Consider the following 7,496-nt stretch of genomic DNA (forward strand, 5'->3'; position numbering starts at 1 on the left):
AAGTCCAACAAATCCTTAACACAAAACATCCAGGAAATATGGGACACCATGAAAAGACCAAACCTAAGAATAATAGGTATAGAAGAAGGAGAAGAAAACCACCTCAAAGGGGCAGAAGACATATTCAACAAAATCATAGAAGAAAGCTTTCCCAACCTTAAGAAAGACATGCCAATGAGGTACAAGAAGCTTACAGAACACCAAATACAGTGGACCACAAAAAAATCCCCTTGCCACATAATAATCAAGACCCCAAATATACAGAATAAAGAAAGAATATTAAGAGCAGCTAAGGAAAAAGGTCAAGTAACATATAGAGGCAGACCTATCAGAATTACACCTGACTTTTCCATGGAAACTCTGAAAGCCAGAAGGTCCTGGATAGATATTCTACCTACACTAAGAGACCATGGATGCCAGCCCAGACTACTATACCTGGCAAAGCTCTCAATAACTATAGACGCAGAAAACAAGATATTCCATGACAAAACTAGATTCAAGCAATACGTATCCACTAACCCAACCCTACAGAAAATTTTGGAAGGAAAACTCCAACCCAAGGAAGCTAACTACAACCAGCAATTTTCCTTTTAGACTGGTTCACTCTATGTAACCCTGGATGGCCTTGAACTCACAGAGATCCATGTGCCTTTGTCTTTTGAGTCCTGGGATTAAAGGTGTGTGGCACCAATGCTGGCTTCTATAGCTAGCTAGTGTGGGTGGTGGGATTAAAGGTGTGTATCACCACAGCCTGGTTCTATGAATGTAGATAGCTTGGCATTTTCATCTCCAGCGGCTTTATTAAATCATAAACAATATATCACCATACTTCCTTCTCCTGTTTGTGTGTCTACTCTTAGTCATAAATGTACCAACATCATCTCTCATCTTCCTGAATTTCCATGTTGCAAAGAAAGCACTATCTTATGGTCAACATGACCTCAGTGTGAATCTCTGTTCATGAACGCTTTAGATCCTGGTAAGTAATCTGTCCTCTGCATTCGTCTTGTTTCCCTCTCCTGTAACATAGGTTCAGTAATATCCACATGGCAGAATGGTTCTGAGAATGAGTAATCATACACAGCATGCTGAGTCTTGCGATTCCCAAGAGCATCAGTGGGGGTTTTCAATGATCTCAGCTCACAGGAAGAAACTTCCTCACCTTGTGACTTGGAGACCCTGATTCCCAAGTCTGCATGTGTCCATCCTGCCCTAGTTCATCTGACAGCAAGTATCGGTGAATGTTGCACTCGGACTTTCTGAGTGTTCAGCAATAATTATGTCTAAATTCTCAGTCTGACCTGAATTAATTCCTTCCAGTGCTCCCACATTTTAAGTTCCCAGGCAGAAAACACCAACAATTTCCAATCTTCCACACCTGTTTACAGTTTCTTTGCTGTTGACTATCCAACAAAAGAGTTATGGCAGCATCCTATATGCTGTTTTAGAGATGGTAGGCACCTCGTTGTTGTCAATAATGTATGGCGTGGTTTTGTGTGTGTGTGTGTCTGTCTGTCTGTCTGTCTGTCTGTCTGTCTGACTGACTGTCTAGCTCCAGTTTGTCCCTGACAGAGCTGCTTGTGACTATCCTGCTCACAATGTGATGGTTTTCCTCCTCTCCGGCCTGCCATAAGCATCAACCTGCTCCTCTGAATCTGGATGTGGTACATTTTGTCTGGTTACAGTTGTCCTGTCTTCCATGAAGAGATGCATCATTCCAGTTGTTGGCTCCTTTAGTCAATACTAGAACAGGGCCTCAATCTGCTTCTCCAGGGGTCTCAATGGTCCTCCCAAGGGGATGAACATGGAGGTAGCCTCACTAAGGAGCAATACAGAAGCAATACGGAGCACCTATGAAAAGCCCCCTCCCAGGAGAGTCCTATGTGACTTTTAGACTGAACACTGCCCTGCCACCATTGAAAGTTGTATGATCTTGTCAACCTACACCCCTTAAATAAATCAGAGATAACCCAATATCTTCTGATGCATTTTGTAACTTTTTTCAGTACTAGGAAAAAATACAAGAAGCCACACATGACAAACAAACATTATGCCTGCCTTTGAACTATATATACAGACAAAATCTTTTTAACCATTATTCTCCCAGTGGCAGATATCAGGCAGGAATTTGTGAATTTTTTCCATCTTATTTTTCTAGACTTCCATAATGAAATTTCTATTCTAAAAGTAAAATAAGATTCTCTGTACTTCTTGGTATAATCAACAAATTTTATTTGATTTTTTCTTTGTCTGAACCTCTCTTAGTGAATTACTTGGCTTTTTATTTTTTATTTGTCAGGTTAGCGCATACCTAGACATATCTCAGAAGAAGAAAACTTAATTGAGAAAATGCCTCCACAAGAATGGTCTGTAGGCCAGCTTATAGGGCATATTCTTGATTACAGATTAATGTAGCTTACTGAGGATGGTGCCACCTGTGACTAGATGTTCCTGGATGATATTAAAAAGCAGACTGAGCTAGCCATGATGACCAGGTTAGCAAAGAGTGTTCCTCTCAAGCTTCTGCTTGATTTCCTGCCTCCAGGTTCCTACATTGAATTCCTGCCTCAACTTCTCTTCAATTTCTTTACCAAGTTTCCTTTAGTCAGTTTCATTACAGCAAAAAAAAAACTAAGACAGAGTCTAACATTACTTTGAACTTGGCTTTTTTCAGTCAGTATGCTGATCTCAAGAGCCACCCAAATGTCAGTAGTTTGTTGTTGAGTATTTTCAATTACTTATGAGATGTCACCTATGTATACGAACTTTTTATTTGACTATTCAGAAGTAGAAAGACATTTGCCTCATTTCCAAAGCTACTGTAATCTTTTGTTTACACATTTTCTATTATTATTATTATTTATAACTCATGCACATTTGTATGGTTTGATCGAATTTGTGAGATCTGTATAGATAGTGGAGAATGAGTAAACCAATGTGATTACCGTAACTATCACTCAATCATCTTTATGATTAGATGCAAAACATATTACATATTATTGCTGACTTCACTATACTTAAAATGCAGTAGAACTTAAATGCACTCTTCTTTTCTCCCTGAAGCTTTGTGCCATTTTACCAGAAACTTCCTGTTTGTTCCCTCTCTACTTCCCACTCTATTCTCTGCTTCTGTGAGTTCAACTTTATTATATTTCATATGTAAGATCATAGTGCTATTTGTCTTTATATGCCAGACTAATTTGACTTAACATTTTTCTAAATAAATGTTTGAATGCATTCCGTTTACTGTATTGTAAATGTATGCTTAATTATTTGAGAAAATTAAAGAGATGTCTCAAGTGGCTATATAGTTTCATGGAAGAGACAGGCTACCCTTACTCTGTAACCCTCTTACTTGGACAACAGTGACTTCTTCACATTCCTAAGAAAGATGAAAATCTCTCTATAGTTTAACTGATACTGCATTTCCTACAACTCTGATTCCTAGAGCCCTAGAATACCATCCTTCTTTAGGTGGATGACAGATGGAGAGCTATTCAGACTTCTTTAAGTCTATCTAATTTTCCTACCCCTTCAAGAATGAGTGAAAGAAAGAAAGAAAGAAAGGAAGGAAGGAAGAAAGGAAGGAGGAAGAGAGGGAGGGAAGGAGGAAGGGAAGGAATGAAGGAAGGAACGAACAAACGAACGAACGAACAAAAGATCATCTATAATTCAAGCTATATCTGACCTGAAAACCTCTTTCTACAGTCTAGCTTCTACGGTTTCAGAAATTTCTATGCAACTTACCAGGTGGGCTAGACAACTGTAATATCTGTGAACAACAAAAATTACTAGCATGGCAAGAAAGGCATAAACGTGCAAGAAGTGGCACTTACATGATGATAGCAACCACCAACTATCTAATGGAACGTAAGGCCTGGTCAACAGGAGGGAAATCAGTACTGGCACTGGGCAACTAGCCACCTTCCTGGGGCTAATGAGGTCATGGGCCTTAGAAAAGAATCTATTTCTGCCCTTCAAATCTCAGGGAACCTTGTGGAAAAGGAGGCAGAAAAGAAATGCAGCAGTCAGAGGGGATGGAGGACAACAAGAAAACAAGGCCCTCTCAATCAGCATGAGCGAGGCTCATTTGAACTCACAGAGACTGAAGCAGCATGCACAGGGCCTGCCCATATCTGCACAAAGTCCTCTGCATACACACTATGGCTTCCAGCCTAGTGGTTTTCTGCTATGCTTGAGCATGGAGACAAGTGGGTCTCTGAACCTTGGCCCTCCCTTGGGCCCTTTTCCTTCTGTTGGTCTGTTTTGTCTGACTTTGATATGGTAGATTTCGTTTTATCTTGTTATATTTTATCTTGTTTTATTTTTAAAAGAATGACTGAATAGGGTAAAGGTTAACAATGAACTATCGTTTATATGGACTGGGAGAAGAAAAACAGTTTCCTCCAATGGAATGACACTGGGTATATCAATCACATCAGGGCAGATCTTATGTTCACTAGTAGTTGACCAACAAATAACATACTCCACAGCGATGTGCATGTGCTTTGATTTGGTTATACTTTGGTGGAGTGGGGATTTTTGTTTGTTTGGGTTTGCCTTTTTGGGTGATGTATTTCATTCTCTAGGTTTTGGGCATTATGATGTGTTGAATTTTCATTTTTTTTAGAACGAATTTAAAGTTACGTGGGTAGAGGGGAGGAAAGGGTCTGGATGAACTTGCGGGAATAGAAGAATAAGATCAAAATATATTTAAATTTTAAAACTGTTTTAAATAATAAAAAAACAAAAGTGACTGTTTCACATATTTAGGTTTAAATATATTCCTGTGCCTAACCTGGTACCAGCTTGGAAATGTAGTCTGTTGAGGCAAAGCCTTGTAATTGTAACATTTGAACTCTTTCCTGCCCCCATGCTGTCCAGAAAGAGTGTGCCTGAGACCACACTTACTTTGCTTATGATTTTTCTGGGTCCTGTTCATTACAGAACCAGTTCTGAGGTCCAAGGAGAAGTATCTGCATTTTGCTACTTATAACACAAAGCTAAAGCACACGAGGTTGGCTCCCCCCCCCACACACACACAGCAACTGGTCAACTGGTTCTGTCTTATGATGTAGGATTTTGTTGGTCCATGAAAAATTAAAAACAAAAATTCTTTGAAGGAAGAAGGAGGGGTAGGAAGGGGAAGAGGAGGAGAAGAAGGAGGAGGAGGCAGAGGAAGACTGTGCAGTACAGTGGGTAAGAAGAACCATCTAGTTGCCTATAGTACAGCAAGGGTGGTAGAGACAAGAACAAAATAGCACTTGGGAGAAGGGACACTGCTCATAGAACAGTCACATTCAGATCCTGTATGCTCTTTTCCAGTCATGGGTCGGAATAATGAATCCAATTGTAGGGCTAGACACATGGCAGTAATTTCCTCGCCAGCAAAGCTACCTCTCAATTGGGGGATCACAACACATCATTGGATTTTGAAAGTAAAACTGAATAGAAAGATTCATGCTGGAAAATGGCTTTGGGACGTTTTTCGTTCTGGCAGCATCCCAGCATGTAACTGCAAAAGCAAACTGTTTTCTCTCAGGGTCTCTGTCCCAGCACAGTATCCTCCTCTTAATCCTGTGTTCGAGAACATGTCTGCTTCTGAGGTTTAAAGCATCGAGCTATAGCCTACTGTTTTCTTCATGTTATTTCTGTTATTTTGTCAGTCGTTTCTGTCTCTTCTAATGGTGTTAACTTTTTTGCCTCATGAACTATCCTTCTGTCTCATGGGTTTATTTTTGTTGCCATGCTTAGGTATGGGTTTTGTGATTTCCTGGTAACTTACACAAGAACTTTACTTGTATGCTTTTCCATGTTCCTTTATTTTGTGTGATTTTTCCTTTCGGTGGGTCCCAAAACTTACTAGAATTCTTTTTTGTGCTTTTCATAGAATAAATTTACAGTGTTTCTTGCTGTAATTTAGGTTGACTAAATCAATATTAAGTATCGTTGGCATGTAAGTGAATTTCATTGTTATTTGATAAGCTGGCAACATTCTAAGAACGTTACAGTGATTTCTTGGTGATTTAACTTAAACGGTTGAATTCTTTTTACAGTACAACTGTTATAAATAATTATTGGCATTTCATTTTGTTTTCAGAGTGATTCTTGAACTCTGTGAATTATCTTTATTTTTTATGTTGCATCTTTAAAGAAATTGGGGCATTTATAATTAGAGAAGAGTCTCAAATCTCTTATAAATTGCTAACACAATAAAAAAAGATAGGGCTTTTCCAAACCCATTCTCACTTGTGATCAAATTCTTGTGTTCACTTCACAAAACTCCACCTTTTGGAGTTGCTTCTAGTGAACTTTATGATCAGATTGCCCTTATATGTCTTTTCTATCGCTTATTTAAAATAAATTGTGTGAATATTTTTAAAGAATCTACTGCAGACCTTTGCCAGACAACAGGAACTCCTTACTACATTCTAAATTCTATCCATTTTTATACCCACAGATAAATGTGGCTACCACTCCTCATCAAAGAAGCCTGCCTTACAACATATGGAAGCATCACAGAAAACCACAGCCGAACGCAATGCAGAGATCAACAGATGAGGGGGAGCCCAGCACCAATGGAGACATCTGCTTCACAGCTCCTGCTTCTATGACTCAGAGAACATAATGGAAGTTGGGCATAAAGATAGTAAGAGCCAGAATACCAGAAAGTCTGCTTTGAAAGTGTCTCTCCTATTCTGAAATTTGCAGGCAAATGGATAGCACTAGAAGAAACCAGCCTGAGTGAGTTAACCCAGTCACAAAAAGACAAACATGGTATGTACTCTCTCATATATGGATTTTAGACATAGATCTGGAGAGTGCCAGCATACAATCCCACAGCCAGAGAGTCTGGGAAACAAAACTTCCATTCAATGGCTGATGAAGCACAGACAGACTCCTAAAGCTAAACACTGAGCTGAACTCAAGGAACCCAGTGACAGAGAGGGAGGACTGATGAGCAAAGGGGTTAAGACTGGGCTGGTTTAACCCCCAGAAACAGCTGACCTGACAAGGGTTAGCTCTTGAATCCCAGGCTGATGCCTGGGATTCCAGCATGGGACTGATGAAGACCTCCTGAATGTGGGTGTCAATGAGGAAGCCTACACAATCTATGGGGCATGGGGTAGTAGATCAGTATTTATACCTGGCATACAAATGGACTTTGGGTGCCCATCCCACAATGAGAGATGCATTCTCATCCTGGCCTCTTGGGGGAGGGTCTAGACCTTGCCATAAATGAAATGACAGACTATGGACACCCCCATGGAGGGCCTCAATCTCCCTGGGGAAAGGAGGGGATATTTGGGGAGTTGGTGGGAGGGCGTGGGAGGAGGGGAAGGAAAGGAAGAAGGACCTGGGATTGACATGTGATGCAACTTGTTTCTAATTTAAATTTAAATTTAAAAATAAAAATTAAAAAAGAGAGATAAAGGCCAAATTTCAATCTAAAATGGCATTGATTGTATAAATTGTAAATATCCCATTTTAAATGA

The sequence above is a fragment of the Mesocricetus auratus genome, unplaced genomic scaffold (assembly GCF_017639785.1).
Source record: "Mesocricetus auratus isolate SY011 unplaced genomic scaffold, BCM_Maur_2.0 contig_8590_pilon_obj, whole genome shotgun sequence".
NCBI classification, from domain to species: domain Eukaryota; kingdom Metazoa; phylum Chordata; class Mammalia; order Rodentia; family Cricetidae; genus Mesocricetus; species Mesocricetus auratus.